This window comes from Scyliorhinus canicula, chromosome 7 (assembly GCF_902713615.1).
Source record: "Scyliorhinus canicula chromosome 7, sScyCan1.1, whole genome shotgun sequence".
NCBI classification, from domain to species: domain Eukaryota; kingdom Metazoa; phylum Chordata; class Chondrichthyes; order Carcharhiniformes; family Scyliorhinidae; genus Scyliorhinus; species Scyliorhinus canicula.
This window is the reverse complement of record NC_052152.1, coordinates 145,834,667-145,855,723: the sequence shown is the minus strand read 5'-3', so window position 1 is coordinate 145,855,723 and position 21,057 is coordinate 145,834,667. Positions and strand designations below refer to the sequence as shown.

General features: G+C 45.7%; 1 long non-coding RNA gene across 1 annotated transcript in view; it reads left to right on the top strand.

Annotated features, from left to right (window-relative positions):
- LOC119968646 overlaps positions 1-21,057 on the top strand; it is a 78,196-nt gene that overhangs the window by 11,456 nt on the left and 45,683 nt on the right. Inside the window, exons 2-3 of the long non-coding RNA XR_005461162.1 lie at positions 5,493-5,557; positions 7,416-7,503. This is a non-coding gene — a long non-coding RNA (uncharacterized LOC119968646). The remainder of the gene's footprint in view (positions 1-5,492; positions 5,558-7,415; positions 7,504-21,057) is intronic.

The following is a 21,057-nucleotide window of genomic DNA, read 5'->3' as shown; positions in this document are numbered from 1 at the left end:
TAAGTCGTCCCCCCCACAAGTATCCAAAACGGTATACTTGTTACTCAGGGGAACGACCGCAGGGGGTCCCTGCACTGACTGCTTCTTCCCAGTCCCTCTTACAGTTACCCATCTATCTCCAGTCTTTGGTGTAACTACTTCCCTGAAGCTCCTATCTATGACCCCCTCTGCCTCCCGAATGATCCGAAGTTCATCCAGCTCAAGCTCCAGGTCCCTAACACGGTTTTTGAGGAGCTGGAGTTGGGTGCACTTCCCACAGATGAAATCAGCAGGGACACTGACGGCGTCCCTCACCTCAAACATTCTGCAGGAGGAGCATTGTACTGCCTTCCCTGACATCACCTCTAGATTTAAAAAAAAACAAGAAAAAGAAAAAGAAAGGAAGAGCTTACCTGATATTACCTCAACCCTGCTCCCGCTGAAAGTTAAGCAAATTTAAAGGCACTTCACGACAGGTTCCTTCTCCCGCTTCCCAACCACCGTGGGGTGGGGGGGTTGGTTAGAGGAGGAGGTAGGGTGGGAAACACTCACAAAGTGTTTCGGGTTTAACTGTCAGTTGCCAACAGCCCTTCCACAAACCACCTTCAACTTAGGCTGACCGCACTGCACGTATGCAAATTTCCCCAGAACAGCTGATCAGTAGCTCTGCTCTGCTGCCCTCTGCTGGATGCTTGTCTTCACTCAAACTCCTTGGGTCTCCTTCGCCAGTTCACCTTCAACTTAGGCTGACCGCACTGCACGTATGCAAATTTCCCCAGAACAGCTGATCAGTAGCTCTGCTCTGCTGCCCTCTGCTGGATGCTTGTCTTCACTCAAACTCCTTGGGTCTCCTTCGCCAGTTCACCTTCAACTTAGGCTGACCGCACTGCACGTATGCAAATTTCCCCAGAACAGCTGATCAGTAGCTCTGCTCTGCTGCCCTCTGCTGGATGAGGGCAAATTCATCGCAGTCTGTGGCTCCCCTGCACGGACAATGACAGGATAAAATAATACTACAAATAACAGGGGATCTCAGGATATAGCTATGAGCACCTGGCCCCATGGTGCATGTCCTCCTCCAGAAGACAAAAAAAAAGAAAAAAGCTGAACTTGCAAAACCTAGCTCAGCCTCCTAAGGCATCCAGGCAAAGAAGGGTATATGAAGCAAAGGGGAACGAAGGAAAACAACACAATACAGCCCTCAGTAAAAGACGTGGCCTGGCACTGTACACTCTCGCATACATGTGCCAGCAATCCAAGGATACCCACACCATGCCAAGGCTCACCACACAACAGATCTGACTCCTAGCCAGCCAAGTCAGAGGCACTTCAACGGCTCGGCGACACTGGTAGATTCACACCATACTCCACCAAGCAGGAGAAGAAGAATTGTCAAGACACCCAACAACTGGACGTCTCAGAGGGGTTTGGCTCACTCCCCCACCTCCCCCTCCAACCGACACAATATAAGGAAACCCCCTGAGACAAAATAAACTGAATCGGCGCCCATTAGTGCTCCTTCTACCCAAATAAAGAGAGGAACACTAGGATTTACCAATAGACACCATTTAAGGTCTAGAACCATCCATCTTCACAAAAAGGATACCAGGGACTGAACAACACAGACCCACAAGAAACAGACACGACGTCACCAGGGGAGCCCAGGCCTCATAAAAGGTCAGCAACCTGGGGATCTATATAAAGAAGATCACTTGGAGGAGGGCACCTCACTTCCCCACCCAGCCCACCCTCCAATGAAGAAGACCCCAACAACACCAATCCACAGCACGTAGATTTGTTCTTAGGCCTTATAAGCAACAGGTGACTACCTCCCCAGTGGAACCCTTTCTCGAGAAGGGGAGCAGACCAGGAGCCCCCAAAAGGAGACAACTGGGGAAGGGTAACCTACTGCACCACCTATCATACCCTCCACCTGACCTGGCTAAACACAGCTACTACTGCCTCAGCCTATTCAATCAAGCGACCACTATCCACGCAGTCCAGTAAATATTGAAGATCGACTTCTGGTGACGGGGATGTGCTGAGCAGTCACACAGAAGGTGGCTCTCTTCCGAAAGACAAAAAAATAAGCTCTTTTAGCCAAAATAAGCCCACGAAAAACAGACTAAAACACCCCCTCACCCTCAGCAACACAAGGACTAACAAAAATATCAGGAAGCAGCAGCTCCAGGGATCATGGAGAAACCGTAAAATGGTGGTAAAGGACAGGAGCGGCGAGCGAGCAGGTCAACGGATCCACAAGGTGGAGAGACCCAGCCAGACCTGAGAGAGGGAGACTAGCGACACGTAAAACAAGCGCCCACCAACTCCCCCTCCCCCTCCCCAACCCTGGAGGATGGTTGGAAGATATTACTCACAAAGGAATTGAAGACCCCTCATGGCAACAAGGAACAAGATGGCACCGCAGGCAGAAACTTTGGAGGGTTCCTGAGCAAAGGGAAACTCTGGAATGCAGGGTAGGTCATGGTCAGCCTCAAGGTGAGTATGGTGCCCGTGACCACTTTGGATGGCCCCCCCTGACAAAGGGAAACATGGAGTTCAGAGGCATCCACAAGGTACGTATGGTTGATCCTGCAGGAGGAGACGGACAAAAGCCCTCCATCAGAATAGTCTCCTGGAATGTCAGGGGACCTAATGGCCCAGTGAAAAGATCCAGAATCTTCATCCACCTGAAAAGTATGAAAGCCAACACAGTCTTCCTCCCAAGACACGCACCTGAGGGAGCAGGGCCGACTGCGGGTAAGAAAGGGATGTGTGGGCAGACCGACCATTCATGTTGAGGGATGAGAGCTAGTGGGGTAGCCATATTACTTAGCAAGAGGACAACATTTACTGTGACAACTGTTACAGACCCAGGGGACGGTATGGTCAGTGGTATCCTGGATGGGGCACTGGTGGTCCTGTTGAACATGTACACTCCCAACTGGGACGACATGGAATTTGTAAAGAAGACCATGGCGGAAATCCCTGACATAGACACCCAGAGACTAATCATGGAGGGGACTTTAACAGGGGACCCACTGACAGACTGGTCAAACCACAAAAGGAAAACATGGCTAGAGAACTAGATATATTTATGGAGCAGATAGGGGTGGTGGATCCATGGCGTTCACACATCTGGGTGAGAGGAGTTCTCATGTTTTTCACAAGGACACAGGGTCTATACCATTATCGACTTCTTAGCGGTCTGGAAATCGATGCTTCCAGGGATAATAAAAGCAGAATACTCCGCGATCGTAATCTCTGACCACGCTCCACACTACATGGATGTAAGATTGGACATGGCCCTCCTGGCCGACAAGGGCTTCTGCCAGAAATTTCACCGAATCCAGCCCTTAAAATCAGCAACAGAATCACAAGGGAATAAAGTCCAGGAGTATTGGTCAACTGCAAGATAACATCACCATCCACAGAGCTTGAACTCCATGCCGGGATAGTTGTTGTCGAACCAAATGCAAGATTCCTCCAAAGTTTCATCGAAACACCTGCCACCTCCACCATGTCTTCATCCCGAAGCTCAGGCTGCGAAGAACCTAGGCCCCGGCGGGAGGCGAGGACCCATCATGTCTGGCCACCTCCCCCCCTTCCCGATGAATATCGAGGTCAAGACAACGCAAGACCAGTGGTCGCTGGATCTGACTAACCCCAACCGCAAAGACCAGATACAACGTGCTCTGTCGAACTCAAAACGTCCTGCCTTAGAACATAGAACAGTACAGCACAGAACAGGCCCTTCGGCCCTCGATGTTGTGCCGAGCCATGATCACCCTACTCAAACCCACGTATCCACCCTATACCCGTAACCCAACAACCCCCCGTTAACCTTACTTTTTAGGACACTACGGGCAATTTAGCATGGCCAATCCACCTAACCCGCACATCTTTGGACTGTGGGAGGAAACCGGAGCACCCGGAGGAAACCCATGCACACACGGGAGGACATGCAGACTCCGCACAGACAGTGACCCAGCCGGGAATCGAACCTGGGACCCTGGAGCTGTGAAGCATTTATGCTAACCACCATGCTACCGCGCTCACCTTCAAGTCGAGATTGTGAAAGCATGGCCAGCAGTTCTCTGATTCAGCTGGGATTATGCCCCCAGCTCCCCTGAGAAAACCAGGCACACAAACATTCCCTGTCCAACCCCATCTCCCCAAATCAATCAAGATATTCAACATGCCGTGCAACAGGATTCTCAAGAACCAAAGGTGGTTCCCCCACCAATGAAACTGCCCTATCGACGAACAGGATTGTCTTCTACGGGTTTCTCCATTCTCTTAAGGATATCTCGCCGTTGATCAATGTGAACACCAGCAATCTGTGCCAAGGAGCCGAAATCCTCGTCCACAACTTCATTCATGATGGCAGCCATCATCTCAACGCCAACAGCATTGCTGAAGTGTAGACTGTGCCCCACCTCAGCCACCTCCATCCGCCCCAATAAAACAAGGATTCTTTTACTTAACGCTGAAATCTAGCCAGGATCTTCCAGGAACTTAGCACAGGACATACACACCAGGGACAAATATTTATGAGTTGTGTGTTTAGATTTTTAAAAAAGGACTAAAAGATTAGCAGCACCCAGAACTCCTGAAATCGCAGACGTGACCCCCCCCCCCCCCCCCCAACCCACCCCCGGCTATTCGGCTATTTAATTTGCCCGTCGATTTTTGTCGTTGGGATTCCTACTCACCCACTTCTGTCCTTCCTACCACAAATCCTGCTTGCAGTAATTTCAACCCAAAATATCGTGGCCTCGCCATATCGATTCGCAGTTTAAACTTGTGCAGAAATGATATCTATCTATGTTTGTTTTTATATCTGTCCTGTTTTCAAAGTTTATGTGCACATTGATACTTTACTTATAGCTTTTATGTAACAGTGATCTTTCTGGCTCTTAATATATTAAATTGTGGACAGTATGCATTTTGCAAGTAAACAGATTTCCATAGTTCCTTCATCCTTCTTGTCACCTAACTAATAAAAAAAAAACTTAAGCTCCAAACCAAAAGGGAAAAAAAAAATCACATTCCTTGATTGAATTAATAAACCGGAGCAAGAAAGACTGCTAGTTATTTTCTTTTCCTGCCTACCCACTAGTGCAGCACTTCAGCTAGCTCCCCATAAAGGACTGAAAAATGTAACCACCTCACGCATTCAGTTCATGTGAGAAGCAAATCCTAGATTTCCTCTTATTATCCAAGCACTCAATTGGTTAAATTAATAAGTCCCACGGGAAATGCATCCTCAAGCCGTAGGCTGGAATACATTCTGGGAAATTGGTTGCCATTGAGATTTTTGTTTTAAATGTCAAAACAGAGCTTGTTAAGTAATCTCGAGATAGAGAAAACATGTGTGGATTAATGAACACAATTTACGTGTATTGCAGACAAGTGGTTTGACATTCAAGTACAGCAAGCAAACAGGGGAGGAGAAAGAACAGGAGATTGAGAGAGAAATAAGGTGATCTCATTTGTCACTTTGTTTTCAGATCATCAAAGCTTGAAGACATCCTCCGGAATAAGGATTGAGGATAAGTGGAACCTTCCAGCTTGGGTAAGTGACAGAATGGCACTGAAGCAAGACAGTTTGTGGTTTCAAAATCTACTTTGTGAAAGGAAGGCAATGCAGCATTTGTTTTATGCCTGAAGGTTTTGCTGGGGGCAACATTTCTTTGAAAAATCATTTCACTTTCTGCCTGATAAAGCCGTTCTCTCTTAAATGGTAGAATGGTAGTTGTGCCACATCAGGGGGCAATTTTGAGCCTGCGTTGGTAGTCCATGGGATCCAGAAAGATTGCATTTCCCGATTTTCCATACCCCTCGCTGATGATGTAACGAGGTTCACACCCACAAAGGGTGAAAACCTCATTTTAATGTTTTTGAATACATTTCGATCTCATTACTGAGCCCCCCCCCCCCCCCCCCACCCCCGACCGCACTTCGAGGTTTGAGGATGCGAATCAGCCGAAGGGATGACCCGGGGTCTAAAATGTAAATATAGCTCTTGTGGGGAGAGTTACATGCCTTGGCAGTACCTTGGCACTACCCCCAGGCACTGCCCCATGGCACAGGTTGCCATTACGCAGAGAGGCTCAAGGTCTGGAGTGAAAACCGGTCTCTGCAGCTGCAGAATAACATACTGGTTTTCAGTTGGAGTCTGACACTTTGAAAAAACATGCTAAGGTTCCACCCATAAAAACAGGAGTGGATCAATCAGTCCTGCATGCCCTTTACTTAGATGCTTCCAATACATCCTGGTTGAACTCCGTTTACCCATCTCTGCTCTGTACCAGTGGTTCCCAACCTTTTCCTTTTATGGGGACCACTAATAACCATTAAATGCTTTCACGGACCACCACATACACAAGCCATTTTAAACATTTTTTACGTCGCCTATGGCAGACGTGACTTGGACTTCTATATCAAGAGGGGCATCGACTTTGAGTCTATTTGTGAGGATGAGTAGGAGTTCACTGCCAAAATCCTGCTAGAGTAACTGGCCACTGGCAATAATTTTGGGGGAATCTGTTTTGCTGATGGATGGCCAAGTCATACCAGACATCATAAAAGACAGAGTCCAAAAAAGGCAGTAAATTCAACATGCAAAAATAACAAGAAGAATGAAGATGTTGGTTACTTCCCAGACCTCTCACTCCCAACCCTGTCTAGCTGGCATCTGTCTCTGGTTGTGTCACCCTGCTCCCCAATTCCCTGAGACACGACTCTGGTACTTGCCTGGCCTTCTTCGCACCTCCTAACTGCTGCTCTGCTCACCATTTGGCTCTCACTTGGGTGGACAGGCCTCAAATCTCAACCCTTGACCCTAACGATTGCCTGTGCTCCTGGCTATCTGACCTGGCCTGTGCTCTCTCTCTCTCTCACCCTCACTGCCCAGTCTGGTTGCTGCCCAGCCCAGCAATCTCACTCTCAGCTCCTGCTGGCCGCTGCTCCCTGATTCTCCACAGGCGGCCAGCCAGGCCGAATGCCAGAAACCTGGCTGCTAATTTGCACCTTTACTCAATGAAAGTTCAGAAATGTCACACCAATTCTGGAGATCCGTGTCTGAACTGCTCAAAATCTCCACCACCTTTCAACATCTGGCAAACAGTTTTCCCGCTCTAAAGGGGTGCCCACCAATCAGAGCCCGATTGTTCTGCATTGTTTGCTGAAAGCCTATCATTAAATTTAGAGCGACCAAGGTTCTGATTGGCGTTCCCATCACAACAGCCACCTCTCCATATGGGGCCTCCCCATTGGCCGGGACCCCACGCTGCAGCACTGCATTTCATTGAAAGTCTTCCTCTTGCCACACTACTTAATTGCAGAGATTAATATACTGAAAATAATTATGAAAATAGTTTAACAAAGATAAGTATGCTGCATACGAAGTACTCATTATTTTTTCTTCACAGACATTTTTTCATGGACTTTTTTTCCTTCAATGAACACATGGACCACCTGCAGTACCCTCACGTGCCACCGCTGATCCACGGACCACAGGTTGGGAAGCATTGCTCTATATTCTTTGATAACCTTACCCAACAAAATTGATCTTTGTCTTGAAAAGTCCAATTTGTCAGCATCTACAGCTTTTTGGGAAAGAGTGTTCTGGAGTTCCATAATTGCTCCATCACCCTTTGTGGGAAGAAGTGCTTCCTGATTTCACTCCTAACCAAACTTTTTGGCGGGAATTCAGCTGTTGGAGTGGGCGGAGCTACAGAGTTGAGCGGTGAGTATTTAAACTAGCTGCTTCGCGGATTTGAGTCTTTTCAGTGAGAATTCAGCTGTTGGAGTGGGCGGAGCTACAGAGTCGAGCGGTGAGTATTTAAACTAGCTGCTTCGCGGATTCGAGTCTTTTCGGCGGGAATTCAGCTGTTGGAGTGGGCGGAGCTACAGAGTCGAGGGGTGAGTATTTAAACTAGCTGCTTCGCCGCTTAAACAGCGGCCACAGGGTCTTTGGGGATAAATTTGAAGAGTGACATCACAGCAAAGCAGTGGCCTGTTTGGCTGGTAAGTAAAGTGCTCCAATTAGCAGTAGCAGGGAGAAATTTAACTCTTGTGTGTTGGTAAGTATTGTGATTGGTAAGTAAAATCTTTATTCCTTCCACTTATTCATTATTTGATATTATATTGTAATCAGTTAAGGTTAAGTGTAAAAATGGCAGGAGATCCCAAACCCGTGTTATGCTCCTCGTGCTCAATGTGGGAGTTCAGGGATGCGGCTGATGACCCTGACTCCTTCACGTGCACTAAGTGTGTCCAGCTGCAGCTCCTGTTAGACTGCATGATGGTTCTGGAGCTGCAGATGGACTCGCTTTGGAGCATCTGCGATGCTGAGGAGGTCGTGGATAGCACGTTCAGTGAGTTGGTCACACCACAGATTAGGATTGGTGAGGGAGACAGGGAATGGGTGACCAAAAGGCAGAGAAAGAGCAGGAAGGCAGTGCAGGTGTCCCCTGCGGTCATCTCCCTCCAAAACTAGTATACCGTTTTGGATACTGTTGGGGAAGATGACTCATCAGGGGAAGGCAGTAGTAGCCAGGCTCATGGCACCATGGCTGGCTCTGCTGCACAGAAGAGCAGGAAAAAGACTGGCAGGGCTATAGTCATAGGGGATTCAATCATAAGGGGAGTAGACAGGTGTTTCAGTGGTCGAAAACGAGACTCCCAAATGGTATGTTGCCTCTGGGTGCACGGGTCAGGGATGTCTCAGATCGGCTGCAGGACATACTGAAGGGGGAGGGTGAACAGCCAGTTGCCGTGGTCCATATAGGCACCAACGATATAGGTACAAAATGGGATGAGGTCCTACAATCAGAATTTAGGGAGTTAGGAGATAAGTTAAAAAGTAGGACCTCAAAGGTAGTAATCTCATGATTGCTACCAGTGCCACGAGACAGTCAGAATAGAAATTCAATAGTCAGAATGAATACGTGGCTTGAGAGATGGTGCAGGAGGGAGGGGTTCAGATTTTTGGGACATTGAAACCGGTTCTGGGGGTGGGGGGACCACGACAAATCGGATGATCTACACCTGGGCAGGACTGGAACCAATGTCCTAGGGGGTTCTTTTGCTAACACTTTTGAGGAGGTTTTAAACTAATGTGACAGGGGGATGGGAACCAGATTAGGAAGCTAGAGGTCAGTAAAGAGGCAGCAACTAAAGCCAGTAAGGTATTAGATAATAAACTCAATGTGACTGAGGGGAAGAGTAGACAGGGAAGAGATGATGAATGCAAAGGGACAGGTGGTCTGAGGTGCATTTGTTTTAATGCGAGAAGTGTAACAGGTAAGGCAGATGAACTTAGGGCTTGGATTAGTACCTGGGAATATGATGTTATTGGTATTACTGAGACTTGGTTGAAGAATGGGCAAGACTGGCAACTAAATATCCCAGGGTATAGATGCTTCAGGAGGGATAGAGAGGGAGGCAAAAGGGGTGGAAGAGTTGCATTACTGATCAAAGATGATATCACAGCTGTATTTAAGGAGGGCACAATGGAGGATTCAAACATTGAGGCAATATGGGTAGAGCTAAGAAATAGGAAGGGTGCAGTAACATTGTTGGGACTTTACTACAGGCCTCCCAAAAGCGAGCGTGAAGGAGAGGTACAAATATGGAGACAGATTATAGAAAAATGTGGGAGCAAGAGAGTGGCCGTGATGGGAGATTTTAACTTCCCCAACATTGAATGGGACTCATGTAGTGTTGGAGGCGTAGATGGAGCAGAATTTGTAAGGAGCATCCAGGAGAGTTTGTAAAGTAGAGCAGTATGTAAATAGTCCAACTCAGGAAGGGGCCATACTGGACCTGGTATTGGGGAATGATCCCGGCCAGGTGGTTGAAGTTTCAGTCGGTGATTACTTTGGGAATAGCGATCACAATTCCGTAAGTTTTAGAATACTCATGGACAAAGAAGAGAGTGGTCCTAAAGGAAGAGTGCTAAATTGGGGAAAGGCCAAGTATTACAAAATTCGGCAGGAGCTAGGGAATGTGGATTGGGAGCAGCTGTTTAAGGGGAAATCCACATTTGAAATGTGGGAGTCTTTTAAGGAAAGGTTGATTAGTGTGCAGGACAGACATGTTCCTGTGAAGATGAGGGATAGAAATGGCAAGATTAGTGAACCATGGCTGACAGGTGGAATTGTGAGACCAGCTAAGATGAAAAAGGAAGCATACATAAGATCTAGGTGACTTAAAACTGATGAAGCTTTGGAGGAATATCGGGAAAGTAGAACAAATCTCAAACTTGCAATAAAGAGAGCTAAAAAGGGACATGAAATATCTTTGGCTAACAGAGCTAAGGAACAGCCCAAAGCCTTTTATTCGTATATAAGGAGCAATAGGGTAACTAGCAAAAGGATTGGCCCACTCAAAGACAAAAGAGGGAATTTATGCATGGAGTCAGAGGAAATGGGTGAGATTCTTAATGAGTACTTTGCATCGGTATTCACCAAGGAGAGGGACATGACAGATGTTGAGGTTAGGGATGGATGTTTAAATACTCTAGATCAAGTCGGCATAAGGAAGGGGGAATTTTTGGGTATTCTAAAAGGCATTAATGTGGACAAGTCCCCAGGTCCGATGGGATCTATCCCATCTTGAGGTTCATAAGGAGGAGGTGTTAGTGATTCTGGAAAGTGTGAAAATAGATAAGTCCCCTGGGCCGGATGGGATTTATCCTTGGATTCTCTGGGAAGCTAGGGAGGAGATTGCTGAGCCTTTGGCTTTGATCTTTAAGTCATCTTTGTCTACAGGAATAGTGCCAGAGGACTGGAGGATAGCAAATGTTGTCCACTTGTACAAGAAGGGGAGTAGAGATAACCCCGGTAACTACAGACCAGTGAGCCTTACTTCTGTTGTGGGAAAAGTCTTGGAAAGGTTTATAAGAGATAGGATGTATAATCATCTGGAAAGGAATAATTTGATTAGAGATAGTCAACATGGTTTTGTGAAGGGTAGGTCGTGCTTCACAAACCTCATTGAGTTCTTCGAGAAGGTGACCAAACAGGTGGATGAGGGTAAAGCAGTTGATGTGGTGTATATGGATTTCAGTAAAGCGTTTGATAAGGTTCTCCACGGTAGGCTATTGCAGAAAATACAGAGGCATGGGATTCAGGGTGATTTAGCAGTTTGGATCAGAAGTTGGCTAGCTGATAGAAGACAAAGAGTGGTGGTTGATGGGAAATGTTCTGACTGGTGTCCAGTTACTAGTGGTGTGCCACAAGGATCTGTTTTGTGGCCGTTGCAGTTTGTCATTTTTATAAATGACCTGGAGGAGGGCATAGCAGGATGGGTGAGTAAATTTGCAGATGACACTAAAGTCGGTGGAGTTGTGGACAGTGCAGAAGGATGTTACAAGTTACAGAGGGACATAGATAAGCTGCAGAGCTGGGCTGACAGGTGGCAAATGGAGTTTAATGCAGAAAAGTGTGAGGCGATTCATTTTGGAAGGAATAACAGGAAGGCAGAGTATTGGGCTAATGGTAAGATTCTTGGCAGTGTGGACGAGCAGAGATCTACTATCCATGTCCATAGATCCCTGAAAGTTGCCACCCAGGTTGAGAGGGTTGTTAAGAAGGCGTACGGTGTGTTAGCTTTTATTGGTAGAGGAATTGAGTTTCGGAGCCATGAGGTCATGTTACAGTTGTACAAAACTCTGGTGCGGCCGCATTTGGAGTATTGTGTGCAGTTCTGGTCGCCACATTATAGGAAGGATGTGGAAGCATTGGAAAGGGTACAGAGGAGATTTACAAGAATGTTGCCTGGTATGGAGGGAAGATCATATGAGGAAAGGCTGAAGGACTTGAGGCTGTTTTCGTTAGAGAGAAGAAGGTTAAGAGGGGACTTAATTGAGGCATACAAGATGATCAGAGGATTAGATAGGGTGGACATCGAGAGCCTTTTTCCTTGGATGGTGATGTCCAGCACGAGGGGACATAGCTTTAAATTTAGGGGAGATAGATATAGGACAGATGTCAAGGTAGGTTCTTTACTCAGAGAGTAGTAAGGGTGTGGAATGCCCTGCCTGCAACAGTAGTGGACTCGCCAACACTAAACGTATTCAAATGGTCATTGGATAGGCATATGGACGATAAGGGAATAGTGTAGAGGGACTTTAGAAGGGTATCACAGGACGGTGCAACACCGTGGGCCGAAGGGCCTGTACTGCGCTGTAATGTTCTATGTTCTAGGTTACTGAGGTACGCGAGGGACGAAATAGCTGGGGCCTTAACAGATATCTTTGCAGCATTCTTGAGCACGGGTGAGGTCCCGGAGGACTGGAGAATTGCTAATGTTGTCCCTTTGTTTAAGAAGGGTAGCAGGGGTAATCCATGGAATTATAGACCTGTGAGCCTGACGTCAGTGGTAGGCAAACTGTTGGAGAAGATCCTGAGGGATAGGATCTATTCACATTTGGAAGAAAATAGACGTATCAGTGATAGGCAGCATGGTTTTTTGCAGGGAAGGTCATGTCTCAAACCTAATAGGGTGATAGAAATAGTGAAGTCGCATGGGGTTCAGGGTATACTAGCTAGATGGATAAAGAACTGGCTGGGAAACAGCAGACAGAGTAGTGGTGGAAGGGAGTGTCTCAAAATGGAGAAAGGTGATGAGTGGTGTTCCACAGGGATCCGTGCTCGGACCACTGTTGTTTGTGATATATATAAATGATCTGGACGAAGGTATAGGTGGTCTGATTAACAAGTTTACAGATGATACTAAGATTGGTGGAGTTGCAGATAACGAGGGAGACTGTCAGAGAATACAGCAAAATACAGATAGATTGGAGAGTTGGGCAGAGAAATGGCAGATGGAGATCAATCCAGGCAAATGCGAGGTGATGCATTTTGGAAGATCCAATTCAAGAGCGGACTATACAGTCAATGTAAGAGTCCTGGGGAAAATAGATGTACAGAGAGATCTGGAAGTTCAAGTCCATTGTACCCTGAAGGTGGCAACGCAGGTCGATAGAGTGGTCAAGACGACATACAGCATGCTTGCCTTCATCAGACGGGTTATTGAGTACAAGAATCGGCAGCTCATGTTACAGTTGTATAGGACTTTGGTTAGGCCACATTTGGAATACTGCATGCAGTTCTGGTCGCCACATTCCCAGAAGGATGTGGATACTTTAGAGAGGGTGCAGAGGAGGTTCACCAGGATGTTGCCTGGTATGGGGGTGCTAGCTATGCAGAATGGTTGAGTAGATTAGGATTGTTTTCGATGGAAAGACGGAGGTTGAGGGGGGACCTGATTGAGGTCTACAAAATTATGAGAGGTATGGACAGGGTGGATTGCAACAAGCTTTTTCCAAGAGTGGGGATGTCATTTACGATTTCAAGGTGAGAGGGGGAAAGTTTAAGGGAGATGGACGTGGAAAGTTTTTTACGCAGAGGGTGGTGAGTGCCTGGAACGCTTTGCCAGCGGAGGTGGTAGAGGCTCGCACGATAGCATCATTTAAGATAGACAGATATATGAATGGGCGGGGAACAGAGGGAAGTAGATCCTTGCAAAATAGGCGACAGGTTTAGATAAAGGATCTGGATCGGCGCAGGCTGGAAGGGCCGAAGGGCCTGTTCCTGTGCTGTAATTTTCTTTGTTCTTTGTTCTATCTCTGAACGGATTTATTTTATCATTCCCGCTTGTTCTACATTCTCCCAGCAGTGGAAATTGTTTCCCCATCTACCCGAACAAAATCCTTTTATCATCTTAAACAATTCAACAAGATCACCATTCAACCTTCTAAACTCAAGGGAATATAAGTCGGATGTCTGTGAACAGAAAATTTATCCCAAAGATTCAACTGACTCTTTGGGCAGGGTTAATGTCTGGTTAAAATGGCTGGCAGAAGTTCCACCTCAGCAGAATTCTGCTTGCTCAAATGTTCAGACTAATACCTCAGTTTGAAGATTTAAATTATATTATCTACATATTTAAATTCACTCTGAACAGTAATCACTGGCAATAAAGAAGGTTTCTCCTTTACATCCAAAGAAAGCCATACCCAGATCTCCCACCGTCTTGATGAAAAAGTGGAAGGTCATAGTGGTTCTTTTGGTTCTTGGCTGGTTACAGCACAAGTAAAACATTTAGAAATTGTTCCTTCCAATGAGCAAGTAAGACGTGGCTACTGCACTGATGCCTGTGCCCTCACATTTAGTTATTCTTCGATAACTTTGGTGACTATCAAACCACAGTGCTCTTGGTATTACTATTTTGCCATTGACGACCAGTTCAAAGTACCTCCGTGGTGTTGGACTCATGGATATATGGTCTGGTTATCCTTCCAGACAATATTCTTGCATTTGGAGACTTTCTCCATCTCATTTTTGGGCTTGTTTTATTTCCTGCAAATATTTTACAGCAGTGATTAAACATGTAAATGCTTCAAACACCTCAATGAAACGTAAATCCTCTTGTTTGGTTCCTTCTGCTTATGACAGTACATCTGCTGCTGTTTGATATTTCCCTTGCACAGAATTTGTGATGGAGTCATATCTCCTCAATATTAATCTGAACTGCTGTATTCTTGGGAGCGTCTTCACAATTTCTTCCATCTTTATGGTCTGTTGTGGTTATGAAACACAATCCCATAACATGGTCTGAGACATTTTGCATACCCACGTTACTGCTATTGTTTCTTTATCAATCATGGCATATTGTGGTGCTGTTTCTGTTCATGACCTAGAGGCATAAAAGATTTGTCTATGCTTTCTATCTCTGCATGTGAAATAATACTACCACAAAACCTGTAGATGATGCATCTGCTGCTACGATTGTTGGTAATTCTGAGTCATAAGCTGCCAATATTTTGAAAGAAATTAAGAGTAATTTCATCCTTACAAAAGCACTGGTTCACATTCCAGCACTATTTTGACCCTGACTCAACAGTTGTATCAAGGGCTCATTGACCTCTCTGAAATTCGACAGGAACTTGCCATTTGATTGACCATCCCAAGGAATCTTTGAAACTCATTCATATTCTTGGGTTGTGGAAATTTCCTGATTAGTTTTGTTTTTGTGGATCAACTGTGATTCCTGTGACTTTTACTCTGTGACCTAGAAGCTTGATCATTGGGTAGGCGGACGCACATTTCTCATTCCATGTTAGGCCTGCATTCTGTCAGACTCTCAGGACTACTCTGACTCTGCAATAATGCTCTCCCTCTGATAGAGCCATAGTCAAGAATGTCATCCATATAATTACTCTTCCGTGCCTTCTAGAGTGCGAGACAAATTCCTGGAGTGAACGCTATTCAAAAGAGCAATCTATTGAAACAATAACAACCGTATCGCGAAGTAAACGTGATCAGCAACCTGGATTCTTTGTCCAGAAGCAACAGCAAAAATTCACTGTTCACATTCAAGTTGGTAAATAAAATACTCTTGGCTCGTTTGTTAAAGGGTGGATCAACCACCATTGGGTGGATCTCGCATTCAACTGATTTGTTTAGTTGAGTTAAATCCATGCAGATTTTCATAGACCCATTTGGCTTTGAGACCGTCACCATCCCTGAACACCATTTTGTTGGCACACAGACCAATGAGATAACCAGATGCTTCTGCATCATTTTTAATTTCACCCTTGACTTTGTCTAAGAGTGTTAAGTAGAAAATTGATTTTGTGTCAGCTCGTAGGGTGGTATGATACATGGTGTTTAACTACCCTTGGCTTGTAAATAATTTTGAAAAAATAATTTTGAAACATACTGTTCTAGTTCTCATTGGAACTTCATCCAATTTGTACATTAATTTCCATTTTAGGCACGCCATTCTGCTTATTAGCGAGCGCTCATGAATTTGAGTGGCATAGAGAGAGTTGAGGATTTCACGGTGTTTACATTTCAGCTTTGTCATAAATTGACCTTCCACATTCAGAGTTGTCACTCCAGGACCTTTTAATGTGATCAATGAGGTTTGCAACATGATCAGGTTGAGCTATTTCACTTCATCACCAACTCCTGTGTTAATTTCAACTCTGTTGGGTGTCCATCCACTTTGAGTTTAATACTCCAATACTTGTTTTCAAGTATTCAAATAAATGACAAAAAAATTCCTTGTCAAGCCTCAACAGTTACAGAGTGGGACCAAAAGGGAGTTTAGCAACCTGGAAACCTGAAATATGAGCTCCTTGGAGGGCATACATATTGAATTTAATGCAGGACCTGATTAACATGTTAAATCCATCTCCTGGTTGCAAATAACCAGATTGAGAAGCCATTGGACATTCGGACTGGACCATGGACGGCAAGCGGGGAGGAGAATGGGAGACAGCATGGGTGGGACAATAATGGGAAGTGGGTCAGACTGTTCACAGTGATACTGGGAGGAGAGTGTGGGTGGGGGGGGGGGGGGGGGGGTTGCTGCGGCGGGTAGGTCCTATTATGAGACTGAGAGTCAGCTGACTGTAAGGAGAGAGGGCTGATAATGCAGATTCAATTGTGAGCTGGCAGAGCTCCTACAGGACTAAAACATAGAAATCATAGAATCATAGAATGGCTGCAGCACAGAAGGAGACCATTCTGGTCACCATGTCTGTGCTCGCTCTGTGCAAGAGCAATTCACCCATTGTCATTCTCTCACCTTTTACTCGTCAGCCTTAGGCTTAGTCCTTTCCTGTGCCTAGTGGTAAATGAGGTAGACAAAGCACATGTGTTGTTTCTATGACAAGTTTTTTTTCTTGGAACTGGACTCGAGGTTGTCGCCAGAGACTAGCTTGAGCCATGCCCCTCCACATCAAGCCGCCTGCAGTAGGTGTGTATCGGAAAGAAGATCACATTATGGATGCACCTTTCCATGGACATCAAATGCTCAGGTGGGACTCAAACACACAGTAACTGGCTCAGAAATCAGCAAACTACCACTGTGCCACAAGACCTCCTTCCTCTTTAGATAATGATCCAATTATCTTTTGAAAGCCACAATGGAATCTGCCTCCATCAAACTCTCAGACACTGCATTCTTCTCAATGAGAGAGAAGTTAACCGCACGACATGAATTGATACTGCATGGCCAGATCCCAACAACTCATTATGTTAAAATATTGTCCTCATTTTGCCATTCCTTCTTCTGTCAATCACCAATTGATACCCTCTGGTTCTGATCCTACCACTGATGGAAACAATTTCTTCTGATCAACTCTGTCCAGCGCCAGAAAGTCAGTGTGATCCAGTGATTCTGACCTCATTTCAGCTGTCGGGTGCCCTCTGGCCTGGGACATCCAGCCGGCATCATTAAAGCTGAAATACAAATAAAATATGAGGCACACAACCTCAGAAAGAGGGTTAATTACCCAACCCCCAATCCTCCTCCATTAAAAGTGGGAAGCTGCTTGGGCCCAGGTTTCTCATTTTAAAATGTTAAATTCCCAACTGCTCCTCCCCGTCCACCCATCCTGAAAGGTTAAGATTGCACTGTAAGCATCAGGATCATAATAGGCGCACAACCTTAGATTAGGTTTAAGAACTGTAAATTCCAAATAAAATGAATTTAGTTTACCAGGAGTGTACCTGAGTTCTTATGCGGTGCTTGATCATTCTAGTTCAGATGCTAAGGTTCTTTATTTGATTAACATAACCTTTGTTAAATTAGGGACACACAAACAATCAAGATCTTTATTTGAAAGGTGTCTTCCCTACAAGCTGCTAGACTAGACGGACTGTTAGCCTACCCAAACTGTCAATGACATCATCAATATGTCACATAATCAAACTTATCTGGTTGTTTCCAACCCTGGGTGTCCCTGGTTGAGTTGCTGGATATAGTATGTCTGCAGAGAGGTGAGATTGATGAATCACTGGCCATGCAGTATCAATTCATCTTGTGCGGCTAGCTCCTGTCTCATTGAGAAGAATGTGCAGAGCTCATGGGGAAGAACCTTTGAGGAGTCGGGCTAACTTTTCATAAAGTCTTTGGGGAGTTACCTGCATGGTGACATGGCGGCACAGTGGTTAGCACTGCTGCCTCATTGCGCCAGGGGCCCTGTTCGATTCTGGTTATGTCTGTGTGGCTTTTGCATGTTCACACCGTGTCTGACTGGATTTCCTCCAGGTGCTCCAATTTCCTCCCACAGTCCAAAGATGTGCAGGTTAGGTGGATTGGACATGATAAATTGCCCCTTAATGTCCAGGTATGTGTAGGTGAGGTTACGGTGAAAGGCCAGATTGGGAGGGGGAATGGAAGTAAGTCGGCTGTTCTTTAACAGAGTCAGAGTAGACTCGATGAGCTGAATGGCCTCCTTCTGCATTGTAGGGATTTGCCTGTTGGGCATTCTTATTATACTCGATCTGACAAGATGTGGTCATGATGTAATTGTCCTCCTCAAGATCTGCCTGGTCAGTGGTGGGTTTGAAAGCTCTGCAGATGGCATCAGCAAGGGTTAGCTCCCTACTGCACTTGTGGACCACTGAGGTTGTAGCATTACAGCTTGGGCAACATGCCCTGTCGTCATGCAGATGCAGTGTGAAGAGGTTTTTTAAGAATAGTTCAGTTTCAACACTTGCCATAAATGAAGTCATGGTGTTTCTGACAAGCGAAGATGAAGACAAGGAGTTCCTTCTCGATTGGGCACAGTGACTCTCAGTGTCAGTGATGACCCTTGATGTGAAGGCTACTGGTCTACCATTCTGGACTCAATCAGCACCAAATCCATGCTGGGAGGCATTGATAGGAGTACAGGTACTTGAACATCAAATAGCACTGGGGTGGCTGAGAATGCCTGTTTCAGTTTGTTGAACGCAACAGTATGCTTCTCCTGCCAACACCATTTCACACCTTGGTGGAGGAACTGACAAAGAGCTCCGGTGACCTCAGTGTAGCAACAAATGAACTTGGAAAGATAATTGGTCATACCAAGGAAATGCTGCAAAGCATGCTTGTCCTCGAAAATGGACATCTGTAGTATAGCCATTGTCTTATCTGGATCTGGTTTCACACCATTGGCTGTGAGCAAGTGACCCAAGTAGGGAACCTGAATCTACATTTAGCTGGGTTAGATTTAATGATTCTGACTCTGTTAAGGACTAAACAAAGACATGCATTATGTTCTTGCTTTGTACGGCATCAGATCAGGATGTCATCAACAATGGTTTTTCAGAGTTGTCCTGCAAAGAGCGGCTCCATGCACTGTTGAAAGACCTCACTTCCTGTGGTGATCCCATAAGGCCTGCAGAGGAAACAGTATCTGCCGGTTGGAGACATGAATGTCGTGATTTTCGAGGATTCTTCATCCGGAGGGATTTGCCAAAACCCGCACTTTGCATCCAAGATACTGAAAACCTTGACATTGGGCATGTCAGCTATAAACTGTTTAACTGTCTTCATCGGATGATGATGTCTGAGCAGTGCCTTGTTGAGATGAACTGCTTTGATGCAGACCCTGACCAAGCTGCCTTTCCTTATTGCAGCCACCATTGTTGAAACCCATTCTGTGGCTTCATCTATGGGAGTTATGACACCCATTGTGATCATCCATTCAGCTCATTGATTACTTTCTCCTTCATCACTAGGTATACTCTTCTCGAGGTACAGACCGTAGGTGGTACCAAGTCGTCTAGCCGAATGTATCACAGGTAGCTTCCCAGTGATGTTGCAGTTGAATAGGCTTTTATATTCTATCATTTCTGAAGCCTGGTGCTGCAGAGAGTGTACATCTGGACCAAGATGGATTAACTCCAGTGTGATTCTGTCCCGAAGATCCCAGTTTTTGTAAATGGCATAAAACTGGAAGCTGCCTGCTATGCAATGGAGAGTGACCACACCGTCCATGTGGATAATTTATCTGCCATACGCCACAAGTGTTAGGATCTGGTACAGCATATGGCTCGATTTCCAATGGCAACTGCCTGGACAGGACTTCGCCCCAGTGCCAATCTATACTTTTAGTTTCACAATGCTGCAACATGGTGACAATCTCACCCTTCTCCATAATGGTGTCAACACACTCACTGTTTTGGAAGCTCAGTTTCTTGGTTGAGCTCCAATTCATTTAGCCTCTTTATACTCTGACCCCTGGGGCAGCGACTGGCTACAATCCGGCTGGCGACATAGGCAGATGGTTGTGGCTTCGCTCCATTTGCCACATTTGGTACAGAGCTTACCAAATGCTAAGCATGAATTTCTGTTCTGTGCTGTGAGTGAGGCCACCAAAGCGTGGGCTGGGCATGCTCGGTACAGCAAAAGACTCCTGTTTCTGCCTCAACCCTTTGCTGCCTCCTTCTGACTGCTCACTCAGAATAGAGATGCTGATGGCAAATTTCAGCATTAGATCATTCTCACGAAAAAGCTGCTTGTGGATAAGTTGACTATGGACCTCACAGACAATACAATCCCTCACAAGTTCGTTGATGGCAAACGCGTACTTCTTGCTAGACTTTGTGGGGTCATGTTGTACGATTGAATAGATTCATTATTATATTTTTGATTGATTGTATTGGATGTGTGTCTATCCTACATAATGTTCTTTACTGGCATGCATATGCGCTTGAACATTTTGAGCAATATCGCGCCATCCTCCTCCTATTCCTCCGTTTGAAAAACAAAAGACCCAAATTTCTCAACCGTCTGAGGGCCCACTAAATATATGAGAGTGCATATGCTTATACTTTCTTTGATTTGCCTGATAGACTGGCACCGTAGTAGACATCCTTTTTCAAAATGTATCCAGTCGGTCTGTGAGGTTTTGGTCAAACTCGAGCGGGTTAATGTAATGAAGACCCTGTGCCATTCTGCCAACTCCTGACACCATGTAGAAGTATTGGGTTGCAATAATTGGTGACAAGGGACTAACAGCAATAAAGGTTTATTGATAATACTGAGCAACTCCCATGGTGCTGTGTGACTGCCCCGTATCCAGAGGAGAACTCCCGCATTATTGACACATGATCCCTTTTGTATCCGCGTCATCCCGCCATCTACTTGACCACCCAGTGTACAGCGGTGGTTACTAAGTCCCAATGATTTGTATGTTTTAACGAATGCAGTGAAGTTTGTCTCCTGGCATCACAAAATAAGTTTATTACGGTCAAGGTTTCCAACCTCCTTTGACTTTGT